This window comes from Eurosta solidaginis, chromosome 1 (assembly GCF_040869045.1).
Source record: "Eurosta solidaginis isolate ZX-2024a chromosome 1, ASM4086904v1, whole genome shotgun sequence".
Lineage (NCBI taxonomy): Eukaryota > Metazoa > Arthropoda > Insecta > Diptera > Tephritidae > Eurosta > Eurosta solidaginis.
Window position 1 is genome coordinate 140,589,897 of NC_090319.1, and position 17,892 is coordinate 140,607,788.

Genomic DNA, 17,892 nt, shown 5'->3' on the forward strand with positions numbered 1-17,892 from the left:
TATTTACATGTATATTTTGTTATCTTTGTGTTAATATTTTTTGTATCTACCATTATTGGCAGTCTGTAAGACCTGTATCTTTATAGACTGAATAAATAAATAAATAAATAAATAAATAATATAAATACGCATCCCGAACAACGTCGGGTACCCTGGTAGTATTTAATATATATAAGTTTCCATAGTTTTTCTGTGTAAAATAAAAGTTACGTTAATTAAAGTTTTACTAAGATTAAATGGGTTTGACTACAGTAATAACCGCATTGGTGACCCTGCGGTAAAAACGGTGATACTGTAGCAAATCTCACGACAAAAAGTGCTTTTTACACCTAAAACCACGTATCTAATAGCAGTAAATCGTATTAAAATTTTAATTGATTAAAATTTTAAATGGGGTACTGTACAAACATCACGCCATCAAAAATCAACAAATATCGTCCGGTGTAAAAATCAGCAACAATAACGGCGCTAAAAAATAACGGAATACGATGCCCGGTAGCGACTTGAACGATATCCATAAGAGCAGCGACGATCCCACAAACAACGACAACAATGCTGCTGGTAACGCAAACACAGGCGTCGACAGTGGCATACCGCAAATCAACGCAGTTTTTGGAAAACTACCGTTCCCTAAACTGAACTCAAAATACAATATAGAGTCATGGTTTATTAAAGTAGATGCATGGTTCGAACTACATGGCTTCGGTGTTCGTAAAGAAAAAGATAAATACACCGCCATCATCGCCCATGCTGATGACTACATTCTCGACCAAGTTTTTGAGCTAGCTCGCAATCCTTCAAATACGACACCGTACACTACGTTGAAAAATGCCATCATCGAAAAATTCAGCGACTCAGCCATGGCACGTCTAGATAAGCTCACAGGTATTCAGTTAGGCGACGGAAAGCCGAGCCATTTGCTAAGCCAGATGCAGCGCACAAACGCCACCAAAGACGAATCCGTTATACAGCAGTATTGGCTCAAACATTTACCGGAATCTGGTCGGGCTGTTATTGCTGGTATGCTGCAGGCCCAACCGAGCACCCCTCTACATCAACTAGCCATTGCGGCTGACGCAGTACTCGACGCGCTCAGCCGCGACTCCAACGCAACATCATCACCACGAGGGCCTACAGTCAGCGCCATAGAAACATCTTCCAGCCACGTCGCTCTACTAGACAAAATAATAGACAAGCAAGACTCCGCTCTCGAAAACATCAACGCCAAGTTAAGTCAGATTATGTCCCAAAATCGCAGCCGTCAACGAGAACGTTCTCAAAATAACGTTAAACGTGCAGGCACACCGCACCGCGGCTCCAACGTAGACCAGTCACCGACATGCTGGTATCATGGAGAATATGGCACGCAGGCTCGCAAATGCAGAAGTCCATATGATTTTCCAGTAAAGAAAGCATACAAGTCAAAAAACTAAAAGCCGCCGTAACAATGATGCTCGACAGTTCCGGCAGTAAAACGTCATCGAGCAAACAATCACAATGCGAACTCGAGGTAAAATTTTCCGAATTCACTCAATCTAAACGTTTTTTCACCCTAGATTAAATTTCGAACCATAATTTTTTGATCGACACGGCGGCCGAAGTATCCGTTATTCCATCAACTCGCGCTTGTCGATTGTCAAACAAAAACGACAAACCACATTACGCTGCAAATGGTACGGTCATAAAAACCTACGGTCTATTACGACGTACACTAGATCTAGGCCTTCAACGCAAATTCACTTGGGATTTTGTTATAGCCGATACAAAATACGCAATCCTCGGTGCCGACTTTCTTCGCGATTTTAATTTAATAATTGACATCATCAATACTACACTTATGACCAAAGTTCAATATAAACCAAGCATTTGTAGTTTCGAAGCATCGACGTCAACGAAAAGTTCTTGTGATACCACAGTGGTAGAAAATTTACTGCACGAGTTTAGTCAAATTACCGATCCTAACGCCATAGCGCCATCGCCGATACAGACAGGGGTGACGCACTGCATCGAAACGAAAGGTCCACCTGTGTTCGCCCGACCTAGACGCCTCGCACCTGAAAAGCTCAAAGCTGTCAAGGAAGAGTTCGAATACCTCACTCGACTCGGAATTTGTCGTCTTTCCAAAAGCTCATACGCTTCCACAGACACAAATCGAGTTCCTTGGTCAACGGTCACGACGCACGTCATCAAACCGCTACACGAGAGAGTGCAGGCGATCAGCAACTTTCCCTTGCCCGAAGCCGCCAAAGAGTTGCGTCGGTTTCTGGCAATGATAAAAAATTTTATCGTAGTTTTTGCCAAACGCAGTTCATCACCAAATACCACCCGTAAAACTAACTCGCGGCAACAAAAACAACGACAAAACTCGAATTAAATGGACTGACGATACAATTCAGCACTTTAACGCATGTAAGCAAGCCTTGGCAAATGCAGTGTTACTAGTCCACCTAGCACCTAACGCGCGAAAATATCGCTAAGTACGGACGCAAGCGACACGGCCAAAATCGATCTCAACCGAGCTTACCATCAAATACCTATCGAACCCAGCGACATCCACAAGACGGCAATAACCACGCCGTTTGGACTGTTCGAATTTACGCATTTGACATTTGGGTTACGTAATGCTGCGCAAACCTTTCAAAGGTTTATGCATGCAGTGCTCCGAGGGCTCGATTTCGTGTTTTCAGCAAAAGTGCGACAAAGCATCACCACGGCAACTACGACAGTTGGACTTTATCAGCCAGTTTACGACGAACATTGTACACGTCGCCGGCTTTGAAAACACCACGGCTGATACCCTTTCACGCATCGAAGCGCTCGAGTCAACTAGCATCGACTACGACCGAATTGCGGAAGATCAAAATAAATGCACTGAGCTGAAGAAACTCATCGAAGGTGACACCTCTCTACAGCTGAAAAAAGTTCGTATACCCAATACGAATCGCACAATCTACTGCGATACATCAACATCAGAAGTTCGACCATATATACTACTAGCGTATCGAAAAAACGTCATAGAGAAAATACACAACATCTCACATGGCGGTGTGCGCGCTACCAGCAAGCTTATCAAAGTTCGCTTCGTGTGGCCGAATATGGCTAAAGACATCGCTAAAGAAGTACAACGATGTCTAAGCTGCCAAAGAGCTAAGGCCAGCACACACGTCCGTTCAACACTACAATAATATTCATTGCCATCACGCAGATTTGAACACATAAAGACCACCCAGAAGCAAATGGTATCATCGAACGTTGGCACCGTTCCCTGAAAACAGCGATAACTTGCCATGAACGCCAAGATTGGATCAACCTACTGCCGATAATCTTACTAGGAATACGTACATCATTTAAACCGGATATTGGAACGATAGCCGCGGAATTAGTCTATGGTACACCATTGCGGTTACCTGGACAATTCTTTAACACCACCAGTGTCTTTCGTCCAAAAGCAGAATTTGTCAAAGAACTCACCAACGCAATGCACGAAGTTCGCCCGGCTCAAACCGCAAACCATGATACATCAAAACCGTTTATATTTAACAAACTTGTGGAAGCCACGCATGTGTTCATACGTAACGACAAGACAAAACCAGCATTTCAACCAACATACGATGGTCCATACCCTGTTGTATCCAGACGTCCTAAACACTTCACTGTAAAAATCAATCGCAACAACGTAAACATATCAATGGACTGGCTGAAACCAACATTCATCGAATTTGAACAATCATGCTCGCAACCAAATGCAACGTCGCCACAAGACTGTAGTGAACCATATATAGCACCACAACCAGTAGACCAGACGCAGTCGTGTGAGCCAACCTCTCCTCACAAGGCCCAACGTCATCGTCATTGATCACGTCACGATCACAACAAACGACTACGCCGGAGCCACAAACAAACCGTTCCGGACGCAGAATAAGACTCCCCGTCCGCGTCAGGACGTGAAGGTCTGGGGGGGAGCAATATGGCAACCGGCTCAGACATAACTGGGGTGGCAACCCCACATACGAAAGAACAAGCCAAAAGCAATCACCAATAATGGAAATGCAAGTGTACTTAGCGGCTTACTAAAAAGTTAAAGATACTGAGAGAACGAATCGATCAACATACAGGTGAAGACGTGAAATGTCATGTTACCTTAATACATTTTCATTTGTAATACATATTTAATATATATAAGTTTCCATAGTTTTTCTGTGTAACATAAAAGTTACGTTGATTAAAGTTTTACTAAGATTAAACGGGTTTGACTACAGTAATAACCACATGTACCATAAAGAGTGGGATACACGCATATCATTATTCTTGATGGCTTACCGATCGGCAGTGCATGAGACAACGGGCCAAACTCTCGCAAAGGTAATTTTTGGAAAAGACCTTCGACTGCCAACTGATTTGAAGTTTGGGATAGATGCCGATGCGGAGAGACATGCCAAGAAATCCACTGGTGTCTTGGAAGAAGAGATGAGAGAAACACACGATTTTGTAAGGCAACGAACAAAGATTAAGAGTGACAAGATGAAAGCCAGATATGATAAAGCAATGAATGCGTAAGGTTTTCGGGAAGTAGATTTGGTGCTGCAATACAACCCACAACGATAAAAAGGTTTGTAACCGAAATTGCAGTGTAATTGAGAAGGCCCATACAAAGTTGTGAAACGGATATTAATGATGTAGTTTACCGCATACAAACAATTGGGAAACCACGAACCAAAATGAAAGTGGTTCATTTGGAAAGGCTAACAGGTAGACAGGAAAATTTGTCTGATCGGGACGATCAGACTTAGGTGGAGGACAGTGTGACAAATATTACCATCTCTAAGGCCCGGTTTTTCAGTACAAGTTGAACTCAGTTTGTAAGCTAAACTACGCTTAAACATATTCTGCAGTTTTTCGGTCTACTGTAGAAAGGTCCCTAACGCAATTAAAACAAAGAAGACTTGACTGCTTGAAGTATGAATGTCGAATTGTCTTTATTCAAATAATTCAGCCTATTTATATTAGATTATTCTAAACATATTCTTACATATCTATTTACATTTAAGCTTACATACTTACATACATAACTACCTTAAACATACATACTTACATACCTACATACTTACATACATAACTACCTTAAACATACATACTTACATACCTACATACTACTCGGCACAAAATATGTACCTACATATATGAGCTGCAAATTTATGGGAAATGCTAACCTTGCAAGTTGCAGGAATGCAAATTGCTGGGATTCAAATTCGTTTGGTTGTGTGTTGTACACGTCTGTTTATTAATGGCTGCGTCTGCATTAATTCTCAAATGCATTTTTGTGTGTTGATGCACATTTAGACTATTTTTGTAGCAGGTTAGAATATTAGACTGATTTAAATATTTTGGATTAAATTGAATTGTTGGCTGCTTACACTACATCTCCCTTTTTTTTTAGAATGCTTATGCATTTGGGGAATGCATGAGTATTCTATTTTTGTAAATTAATTCTACTTTTGTATTTTAATGTTTGTAGGTTGAACATCTTCTTATTCTGCTAATTTAAGTCTATTTTTGTGTATTTTTATTTGCCTATTCTCTATGTTACTACTAAATTTTTGCTTATCCTCATTTCCTATTCTAGATGGGATTAAGGTGTCATAATTTTTATGATTAGTGTTTTCTTCTTCATCGATTTCTTCTACCTTATAGGGGATTAATGTAAAATTATTGTTTTCATCGATGTTTACTACTCTAAAGGGCCCTTTATATCTATTATCTAGCTTATGTCGTGATTCATTTTTTACTAACACTACATCTCCTATTTTTATTTCCTAGTTTCCTCCTAGTTATTTCTCCTAGTTTTATTTCCTTATAGTGAATATTCTTATCATAACTAATCTTTTGTTTTTCTTTAGCCTCTTTTACTAATTTAAAGGCTCTATCATGTGCTATTTGTAACCTATATTTAATTTCTTTATCGTAAGCCTCATAATTGTACAATGGGCTTACCGTATTTTCTTGTAGAAATTCGTAAGTCTGGGGTTTTTTGCCAAAGATAAATTCGAATGGATAATAATTATGGACTGTAGATGGGGTAGTATTGTAACAGTATGCAAAATATTTGAGATATTCATCCCAGTCATCATTGTTAATGGATATGTATGAGCGCACATATTCATTGAAAGTTCTATGACTACGTTCAACCGTGCATAAAGTTTGGTGGTGATACGGCGTAGATGTTTTGTGCTCAATATTGAGAAGTTTACATAGTTCTTCAAACAGGCTATTTTTATACTCAGATCCCATATCCGTTATTATTGTTTTCATACTTCCATAAATTAATATGAAATTCTCGAATATGGCTCTGGCTACTGTTTTGCATGTTTGCTTTGTATAGGAATTGCTACTAAGTATTTAGTTAAATCACATATTAGAGTGACAGCGTATTCGTTTCCATTTAATGATCTTGGTAAAGGTCCAATTGTATCTATTTGTACTGTTTCGAACGCCTTTGGTGGTGTTTCAGTTAAAATCATTGGTTCTTTTAAATTTTTATAAATTTTATTTTTATTTCAATTAACGCATTTCTTTATGTATCTTCTGATATCATTTTTCATATTTTTCCAGTAATATTTTTGTTTTATTTTATTATTTGTACGATTGATTCCTGGGTGGCCACCATTAACAGGATCATCGTGATATTTTTGAAGAATCTTTTTAATTTTATCGTTTTCCGTCACATGCACAACCTCCGGAGTTAATGCAATAGTTAAATTTTTGAGAACTTTGGTACCTATTTCTTTAAATGTGTCTACCAGGGCATAATTATCTTTAAACAATTTGTCTCCTAAGGACAACTGTATTTTCTTAATTCCCAAATTGCCGGCTTTTTCCATAAGCCTGGTAAAGAATTGGCCTAAGTCAATCTTCGCCTCAACAATTTGATTTATTTCACTACAAATTTTCTTTCCTTTTTTGAAATATTATTTCGGAAGATCGAAAACGAGCTGGACTAGTATTTTTACTTCACATTTATTAAGCGCTTCGTATATTATAGGGTTCTCTTTGTGACTTTTCTCTCTTCATTTTTATGACTGTTATTACTGGAATTCTTTTTAGTTTGCGATCTTGTCGTTACTTTCATTATTTTACATGCCTGTACTGACATTTCTTTCAACTCATTGATATCTATTCGTGACAGAGCGTCTGCAACGTAATTTTCTTTTCCTGCTATGTACTCCACCCCAAAGTCATACCCTTCCAAATCTAGCCTGATTCTAGTTAATTTAGATGAAGGGTTCTTCATTGAGAATAAATACGTTAAAGGTCGATGATCCGTTTTCACTGTGAATTTTCAATATACAATTGCCCAATGTATGGCCGCTAATTCTTTTTCGATCGTGGCTTTGTTTATTTCGCCTTTTGTAAGTGATCTTGAGGCATAGGCAATGGACAATTGTTTTCCCTCATATTCTTGGCTTAGCACAGCACCGCAAGCATAACCACTTGCGTCTATTGTAATAAAGAACTCTTCATCAAAATTGGGGTATTGTAGGATATTTGGACTAACTAGTGCATTTTTTAGGTAATTAAAAGATTTCTCGCAGTCGTCTGTCCAATTGAAAATTACATTTTTCTTACTAAGTCTTGTTAGTATCCTGGCGTATTCCGCGAAATTTGGTATGAATCTTCTATAATAATTACAAAATGCGACAAATCTTTTTGCTTCATCGGCATTTTTGGGAGTTGGGTAGTTTTGAACAATTTTAAATTTGCTTGGGTCTGGTGAAATTCCAGTACTTGTGCATTTATGTCCAAGATAAGTGACTTCTTGGCTGAAAAATAGGCATTTGTCCGGATGTAATTTTAAATTATATTTCCTACATGTGGAGAATACATCCCGTAAATTTTTAATCATATGTTTTTCAGAGCATCCCAACACCACTAAATCGTCCATGTACAAGAATGCTTGTGATGGATTTAGACCTGCGAATGCCAATGTCATCATCCTCTGGAATGAGTTTGGCGCTACTTTGAGGCCATAAGGTAATCTCTTGAACCGATAAGTACCGTTGTCTGCTGTAAAGGATGTTATATCTCTTGATTCTGGGTTGAGTTCTATTTGGTGAAATCCTGACATTAAATCTAGGCATGAGAAATATTTTGCTCTTCCCAATTGATCCAGAATATCATCTATTCTAGGCAAAGGGAATTTATCAGCCGTTAATTTTTTATTTATTTGTCTGAAATCGACCACTAATCTCCACCTTTTTTCTTCTTTGCCCGGAAGAGATTTTTTAGGTACTAATAGAATACGGCTTTTGTACTCCGAGGTTGATGGTTAAATAATATCATCTTGAATTAGTTTATTTACTTGTTTATTTATTTCATTCTTATGTGCTTGGGGTAGTCTATAATTTTTAATGTACACAGGAGTGTTATCCTTCAGATGCAACTTTTGTTCGTAGAAGTTGTTGGTCGTAATTGGTTCTGTTTCTAATGAGAATATATCAATGAATTCTGAGCATAATGTGTTGAGTGATTTACTAGCGAATGGTGGGAAATTTTTATTTAATCTTTCTAACTTTTCTTTACTATTATCTTTACATTGAGGTGTATTTTCAATTATTACATAATCCTCTAAACTTTCTGTTTTGATGTCATAATCTTGAATGATTGCATGTTTTATCTTCTGGGTAGTCATATGGTCTTAATATTAGGCTGTCCCCAATCTTATTATAATCTAATATGCAATTATATTTTTTAATGAAGTCGAGTCCCAAAATTCCATCACATGGGATTGGGAAATTGTCTTCTACTATGTGAAACTTATGTCGTATTAAAAGACTATCATCTGTTAGATCTGCTTTTACTGTTCCAAGTGTGCTTGTTATGCCTCGGCCTATACCTTTTAAATCTGTGATTTGTGAGTTATTTATTGTGACATTACTGTCAATTTGACCCTTCTTTATTATTGAGATATCCGCTCCTGTATCTATCAGGAACGTCGAAGTTTACTTATTTAGGGTAGTATTGGAAGATATGTAGCTGTTTAGATGCAAGTTGAATGTGCATACTTTATTACCGTTAGAATTTACTGTTGGGGTGGAGTTGGCTGGTTTTCCTGTTGGTTTATATTACGGAGGTTCCTTGTGTTACCCTGATTGGATGATCTTGACTGACCTCCACCGTAATATCTTCGGTTTTGGTTACTTCTATAATTATTATTTTGGTAGCTTCTTCGGAAGTTACCTCGGTAATTACCTTGCGAGCGCGTCAAGCGTAACACTGTATTTGGGTTACCCGTGACTTCAGTACAGCTATTCGTGAATTTTGAAATAGCCTCGTTCATAGATGTAAACGTTCCTGCCTGCATTATTAGTTTTAATCTTTCGTTAGCCGAGTTTTTACACATGGCTTTTACAGCTGATTGTGTGGCATATTTGGTTGCCACATCAGGTTTAAGTCCGTCTGATATGGAAGCACCTTCTAACGATTTTGTTAATTTTTCTATTTCTGCAGTGTACTGGTTAGCTGTTTTACTGCGCTGTTGAATGTTTAGGAGTTTTGCTGTCAAAACCTCTACAGATTCACCTTTAATTGCTGAACTCAACTTTTGCCTTATTTCTAGTATTGAGTTTTCGGTGCTCAAAAGGTTTCTAGCTGTTCCCTTGAGCTTTGTTTTTATCATGGAGACTGCTATGGTCTCGTGAGTATCCTTAATTTGTTCTAGGATATCCAGTGCATCTAAGAAGCTATGTAAGTTCTCATGTTTACCATTAAACTCAGGCAGGATTGACGAAGCCGTTTTTAAGGATTCTACTGTGGTTTGAGCCATTTTGTCTTTTCTTGTTTGGTAGTTTGGCGTCTCTGTTAAACTTTCTTTTTGTTCCTGTTTTTCTTCTTCTTTTTGTTCTACTTTTGATTCTTCTTCTAAATCAGATACTGACTCCAGAAGGAATGTGTTATAGTCTATTTCTTTTTCTTTCTTAAAACTCGTTGGTACTATGAATTCTATATCATATCTTGCCAGTGAGGACACCAATTTGTCTCTAATGCTGGAAAAAATCTGATATGCTTGGTCTTTTCGATTGCCGTCTAGTTTACCATTTAAATGTTGAATTATTTTTCCTATTTTGTTAAATGCTTCAACTTTTATTTTAAGATGCTTTACTACTGTTTCTGCCTTAACTTTTGTATTTTTATTAATACATTTGTAAGATTTTTCTCCTATCGTTTTTTCTTCTATGAGTAGTTTAACGATATCTTCCCATTTGCCCATTGGGGATGGCGGTTAAAATTTTGTTAAGCCTTATCTAAACCGTCTGCGCGGCTAGCATATCGCTTTTTTAGGAATTTATTATGGGTTGAGTAGAGTTTCAGAAACAAATTTATGCAACTGACTACGCAAATTATTAGAAGCATGATTTTGATAGTATCTAGTGCTTCAGTATGGTCTACTACTTGGACTGAGTTTACAACGTTTGCCGTTGGTTTTTCTATTTTCGATTCATGGCCTCCCATCGTAAAAAAATAATATGAAGACAAAAAATTGTTGGTTTTTTTTTTTTTTAATTTTTCCAATATTTTAATCTGTTCTTCCCATAAATTTTACTTCCCATCTATATATCTCTTCAGCTGCTGTTGCGAGTGGGTTCCTAACATTCCATATTGTTGGTTCCCCAGGCATCTCAATAAGTTTCCAATGACTTTTCAACCAAGTCAGAGTTTTTTCCTCATCTACAATTTTAATTTCATTTGTAAGGTCCTCAAGTGGGCCTTTTACATAAGTTTTAATCTTTCTTTGTCTTTCCATAATTTAAAATTAATAGTTTTACAAAATTATACTTTTTTTTTTTTCAACACCCTAATATTTACATTGTTGGATTCGGTTTTTTATGTTTGTAACTATTGTTTCTTAATTCCTTAATTTCTTTTTTTTAGTTGAATTTTCTCTGCCTGATTAGTGCTTAAGTTTATTTTTTCATAGATCTTGGCTATTGATTTCGTTCCTCAATTTTTTGAATTTTGTTCCTCTTTCTATACTCTTCAATTGTTATTGGCTTAGGGCCTTGGTTTATTTTCTCGGGTGTTTTCTTTTCATCTTCTAGGAGATTTAAATTTTGTCTAGCTAGTTTATAAAAAATTTGGTCAAACTGACTTTGATTTTGTATGTCTCCTCTTCTGGGTACATAATTCAATAAGCAGTAAAAAAAATTTTTTTTTTTTTTACAGCAAACATATAATTTTTGCTTGTCAATAGGCAGCCGCTAGGTTGACCGAATAATTTTTTTTTTTTTTTTAAATAATGGTTAAAGAAATGACTTCATACTTAAGCTAGTGTATTTATTATACTTATAATTATCATGCTCCTCTTGTTTATCACCATTGAAAATGTGGTACGCTTCACGAGATCAGTGTCATTCTTGCTCTGGGGCTATGCTAATATCGTTCCAATTTTAATGTATTTTCCGTTGAAGTAATAACCACAATATGCTAATCTTCGTGTATTTTCCGTTGAAGTAATTGCCACAATATCCTAATCTTCGTGTATTTTCCGTTGAAGTAATTGCAATTTTTATTATTGGTGCCCGACTTTAACACCTTCTCTTTTTTTTCTTTTAACAAGGCTTAGGCTGTAATCAGCCAGAAAAATCCTGCCGGCTATGACATTAGGCTGAAAAATCAGCCAGTAGCATCATAGGCAGGATCGCCATGTAGAAAAGTCCCTAACGCAATTAAAACAAAGAAGACTTCACTGCTTGAATTATGAATGTCGAATTGTCTTTATTCAAATAATTCAGCCTAATTATATTAGATTATTCTAAACATATTCTTACATATCTATTTACATTTAAGCTTACATACTTACATACATAACTACCTTAAACATACATACTTACATACCTACATACTACTCGGCACAAAATATGTACCTACATATATGAGCTGCAAATTTATGGGAAATGCTAACCTTGCAAGTTGCAGGAATGCAAATTGCTGGGGTTCAAATTCGTTTGGTTGTATGTTGTACACGTCTGTTTATTAATGGCTGTGTCAGCATTAATTCTCAAATGCATTTTTATGTGTTGATGAACATTTAGACTATTTTTGTAGCAGGTTAGAATATTAGACTGATTTAAATATTTTGGATTAAATTGAATTGTTGGCTGCTTACACTACGCTACTTTAACTGAAGTTTAAGATAAGCTTAAGCGGCCGATCTGCCAGCTTTAAACTCTAGTTAACCTATCAGTTATTTGCGTTCGTACGAAATGGCGTCGAATATACACAAGAAGCATTTGGGCTTGAGTACCATCAGAGCTCATGTTTATAACTAGGCATACGTCTAAAATCTCAAGAGTTGTTTCGAAACAGTGGCTCAACTCGAGAATCATAGTGCACTCAGCAAAAGAGGGAACTTTTTATAAAGCAAAATATGCTATTACTTAAGCTGAAAAAATGTAACTAACAACTTGTGGTTCTCTAACTGGACTCAAATGTAAAATTCAATGATGTTGATGTAGGATCTTCGGTGTGGTAGGCGGAGTACGCTGCCATCACACCACGGCGGACGCCTATATAATTTATTCTTGATTAATTATGCTTCAATACTGCTGTCAGCCAGGTGTTCATTTCTCACAATAAACATCTGTTGGTTTTGGTGGTACCTCCTTGGGGAGGATTAGGATAATAAATGGAAAATACTAATGAGGTTGGAGATCAACTTGAAAATTTTTAATTTTACAAAATTTCTCAAAGGTTGGATAGTGACTGGGGAATGAAGTTGGATATCAACTCGAGAACTATCTGGTTTAAGAATATTAAATAGTGATGTTGAATATCACTTCCCGAACTAGATATATATTTCGCCGGAGAATTTTTTCCCACGTTTGTTGGGTAAACAAAATCCAGCTGTTGCCGTATCTATCCGTTATCTAGATAATAAAAAAACCAATGTTGCCGCACAAAACAGCATACTCCCAAGGCGGACTTGAACTGTGACTGAAAACTGCTCAGTAGTTTAACTGGAGTTTAAATTTGACTAGAGTTTAAGCAAGCTTAGTTTAAGCTTAGCTTAACCAACCACTGATAAACCGGGCCTAAGATTATTAAATAAAGGCACAATAAGAGAAACATTAATCAAGCTACATAAACACATTAATCTTCATTTACCCATATATATACATACATACAAGGCAACGAAGAGATAACTCACATACAGATGTAGTCATCGGTGGAAATAGTACTCACATATATACGCGCATATGGCTATGCGAGATGCTATAAACGTGTATCTGTAGTTTATAGCTGGTAGCGTATAGCTGGTAACCAAGTAGAAAATTCTAGCAGAAGAAGCGTCTAGACATTTGGGCACAGAGTATAAAAGCAGCGAAAGCTGAGTAATCTGTATTCAGTTTGATTTAGCACGCTATTGGTTGCGAAGTATAAGTGTTATTGTGAAGTACTTTCAAAGTAGTCTAATAAAGACCATTTTGCATTATTAAATATTGGAGTTATTTATTCAACTATGTAGCGATACGAACTTTAGTGGAAGGTGTAAAATAAGTGGAGTTTTCCTCAATTCGTTACAATATTTATTAATGATAGGTTACTACATAAGGCCACTTTCTTCAAGTCTAGGAAACGTAGAGTTGTTCATATTGCTTTTTAAAAGCAACAACATTTTTATATGCATATCATTGTGAATTCATATAAGTGAAAAATTATTCTATTCCTCCAGAGAATGGAAGATGGTTTGTTTTCTGCTCGCGGTTATTAAATTGAACTGCCCATTTGTGTCTCAAATCAGTTTTTCTGTTAAATGTGTATACCGAAAATCAGACAAAATATTTATATTCATTTCTAGAATCTAGTTAAGAGATAAAATCTGAGCAGCCAATTAAGCAAAAATTTTACAATATGTAAATAATGCAATAAACCAGTCGTCTACAAAAATTTTTGAAAAACACTATTGACGAAATAATTTAAGGCCCAGGTTTTCACTAGTTGGTTAAGCTAAGCTTAAACTAAGTTTGCTTAAACTCTAGTAAAATTTAAACTCCAGTTAAACTACAGAGCAGTTTTTCAGTCACAGTTTAAGGCCGCCTTTGGGGTATACTTTTTTGAGAGGCAACATTGGTTATTTATTAGATAATGTGTAGATACGGCAACAGCTGGATTTTGTTTATATATCTAGTTCCGGAAGTGATATCCAACATCATTATTTAATTATTCTTAAACCAGATAGTTCTCGAGTTGAAATCTAACTTAATTCTCCAATCACTATCCAACCTTTGAGAAGTTTTGTAAAATTAAGAAAAAAATCTCCAAAGTGATACCACCAAAACCAACAGCTGTTTATTGTGAGAAATAAAAACCTGGTTGATAGCAGCAATGAAGCGCAATTAATCAAAAATTAATTATATATATTTTATTTTATTTTCGTGAAAGTAATGTAGTATGGAACTTTACATTTCAGTCTAGTTAGAGAATCAAAAGTCGTTAATTAAATTTTTTGAACTTAAGCAATAGCATTTTTTGCTATATAAAAAAAATTCCTCTTTAGCTGAGTCTTTGATTCTCAAGTTGAGCCACTGTTTCGAAACAACTCTTGAGATTTTAGAAGTATGCCTAGTTATCAACATGAGCTCTAATGGTGCTCAAGCCCAAATGTTCGTTGGGTATATTCGACGCCATTTCGAATGTACGCAAATAACTGATAGGTTAACTAGAGTTTAACCCTGCCAGATCGGCCGCTTAAGCTCAGCTTAAACTTCATTTAAAGTAGACTGAAAAACTGCAGAATAAGTTTAGGCGTAGCTTAACTGACAAACTGAGTTGAACTTGTACTGAAAAACCGGGCCTAAATAATCAAACAGCGATTGAACAGGTGATCGATGCTGTATACTATTGTGAACGTTTTTATCAAACAACATTCACCACTTGTATAAATTCACAATGATGCATATGTTTGCTTCCCCTTTTGGTTTATTTCCCCACTCACAGCAGTACTGAGACCATTTTATATGCGGTAGACTTTCACAGCACCAATAGTTAAGGCGGATTTATATTCAACTTATTCATTTTTAAATAGTATGAAGTTATTTTAAACTATTAAATGCAACTCAGCTTAAAGTAGTCTTACGTTCTTACGTACAAAAAATGCAACTCAAGACCTGAGATTTATATCAGGTGCTAAGTTGATATACTTACATAATGGTGTAAACATTAGAAATACGGGAGAAAAAAGTCTATTAGCTATTCTTATGGTACACAATCTGAAAGGATTTAACGTTAATTCTTGCAAGTTTTACCATACAAAATGAGATATCGAAACGAAGAAACTTTGAGTTAATTCTTCATTAAATCTTCAATCATTTGTTCAATCCTTACAATCTTTCAAGTATGGCACCTAAAATTCATATGTCATGTAATTTTTTGATAGGAAAATATTTAAAGTGGGAACAGCTTTTAAATTCATGTATGACAATTGAAGGTTTTCAAGTTTAGATTTTTATTGCGAAACGTGAGTAAAATAAGAAATGTATCAAAATAGAATATTCAGATATGTGTTTGCTTTATAAAACTTGTGAAAAGGTAAGTAAATAAATAAATAAATGTAAGGCGCGATAATCTCCGAAGAGATCTAAAGCCGAGCTTCTCTTCCAATTTGCGTCGTGCTCCTCTTGATTTTCCCTACAAATTGGCCGGACGGGACCTACATATTTTATGCCGACTCCGAACGGCATCTGCGGGGCAGATGAGTTTTCACTGAGAGCTTTTCATGGCAAAAATACACCCGGAGCGCTTGCCAAACACTGCCGAGGGGCGACCCCGCTTAGAAAAATTTTTTTCTAATTGAAAAACCTTATTTCTAAAATTTTTAATGTTGCTTTGCCCGGGGTTTGAACCCAGGGCATCCGGTGTGGTAGGCGGAGCACGCTACCATCACACCACGGTGGCCGCCAGTGAAAGTGTTAGTGTTTAATTAAAAAATATAAATTTTTGTTGCGGCTCAAAAACTTCACAAAAGTTTATAGTTTTTTCAATACGAAAAAAATAAAACGTCCAATAAAACTATAGTGGAGACAGTGCAGGTTAAAGTATTAGACCTAATAAATCTTAGCAGTTAAAGCTCTAGGTCGAGACATACTATTATAATTATTATTTATTATTATTATTACTATTATTATTATTATTATTAATATTATTATTATTATTTATAGCATATATATAAATTTTGACAATCTGAACAAAGGTATCTTGTTGCTGTAGAGATGAGCCAACCATATAGTTGAGTTTTTAAAGTTGCCATATGCATACATTATTCCAGATTTAATTTATTTTGCAAGATTTAACGTTAAATCGTTTCAGATACCTAGGTTAGGTTGAACTGGCCGGTCCATGAGGACCTCACATAGACTGAATAAGTCCGTAGTGTTACCAGAAGTTTGTTTTAACGACCAAACTGAAAAAACCCTAAAAATCTCGAATAAAGCTCTAAGGGGAAATATGCATATCATCCCACCTAGAGCTTTAACTGAGAAGATTTATTCATTGTACATATTACCGAAATTGTACATATGACAGCTTCTTACCATACGTGTGTTTGTGTGCCCGTTTATCGTGCAGAACGCCGTTCCTTCTATTTCTTAAGGTTTTCGTCAAAATTCGTAGATTAAGATTCAGTTTTGGTATTTCCAATTGGCATCGGGTAGTGAAGAGAAAAAGCAACTGAAGCTATTTATTTGTTTTTTCTTTTCTTTTTTGAAGCATTTTTTGCTTTGTTCACGCAAAATATTATGTGTCATTTCTCTTCTTACATCACTTTTAAAATAGTTGAACGATTGATATTTTATCGCCGACAGGCAACAAAAAATATACATCAGGGTTGTATTTTCACTTCTGCTTTTACCTGGTTATTGTACCATGGATCTAGTAGTTTTTATAACTTATTTATTCGAGTTGGATTTTAGAGAATGTACCACGATTTTCAAAATATTTGATTTGTAGGGGTGGAGGGGTCCTAAAAGTTTCAATAATGAATTCCGCAGCTCTGGAAACTTTAAGTTTATGAAAAATAAGCTTTAAATTTCGAAAATTAGTAATATTGCAACTTAAGTCCTGCACCTGAAATTCGGGTCGCATATGCCCATAGATGTACTCAAAGATGCGTATTTTCGTCAATATTCAGAATCCAAAGCGGAAACCATATTTTTCCATTCGTTTAAAAGTTATCCGCGAAAAACAAATATATACTATCAATGTATTTTTTTTTTTTTTTGTTATTGTCTGAATAATTTGTAGTCTTATATTATTTTGGGTGTTGACATTGCTCGAGTTTATAATCAAATTCAGTTGCATGCGAAAATTTTATAACTTATTTATTCGAATTGGATTTTAGAGAATGCACAACGATTATCAAATTAATTGATTTGTAGGGGTAGAGGGGGTCCTTAAAATCTCCATAATGAATTCCGCAGCTCTAGAAATCTTTAAGTTTATGAAAAATAAGCTCTAAATTTCGAAAATTAGTAATATTGCAACTTAAATTCGGGTCGCATATGCCTATAGAGGTTCTCAAAGATGCGTATTTTCGTAAAGATTCAGAATCCAAAGCGGAAACTATATTTTTTGATCCATTCAACAGTTATTCGCGAAAAACATTTAAACATTATCAACGTATTTTTCTTTGTTGTTATTCTCTGAATAATTTGTAGTCTTATATTATTTGGGGTGTTGACATTGCTCGGGTTTATAATCAGATTCAGTTGCATGCGAAAAAATGTTGGCAAATAATTGATCCACCCACAGTTTTGACCGATGAAATTCGTCTCTTCTCTTCTTCTACCTTATCTTATCTTCTTTTCGGTAAGGAACGCGAAGGGAAACTCATTCATATGCAAT

At 35.9% G+C, this 17,892-nt stretch overlaps 1 protein-coding gene and 1 pseudogene across 6 annotated transcripts in view; both read right to left on the reverse strand.

The window, feature by feature from the left end:
* Positions 1-17,892, reverse strand: part of mtd (mustard) — a 2,476,738-nt gene that overhangs the window by 1,401,156 nt on the left and 1,057,690 nt on the right. The window lies entirely within an intron of this gene.
* On the reverse strand, positions 11,373-11,466 carry LOC137238980 (U6 spliceosomal RNA; annotated as a pseudogene).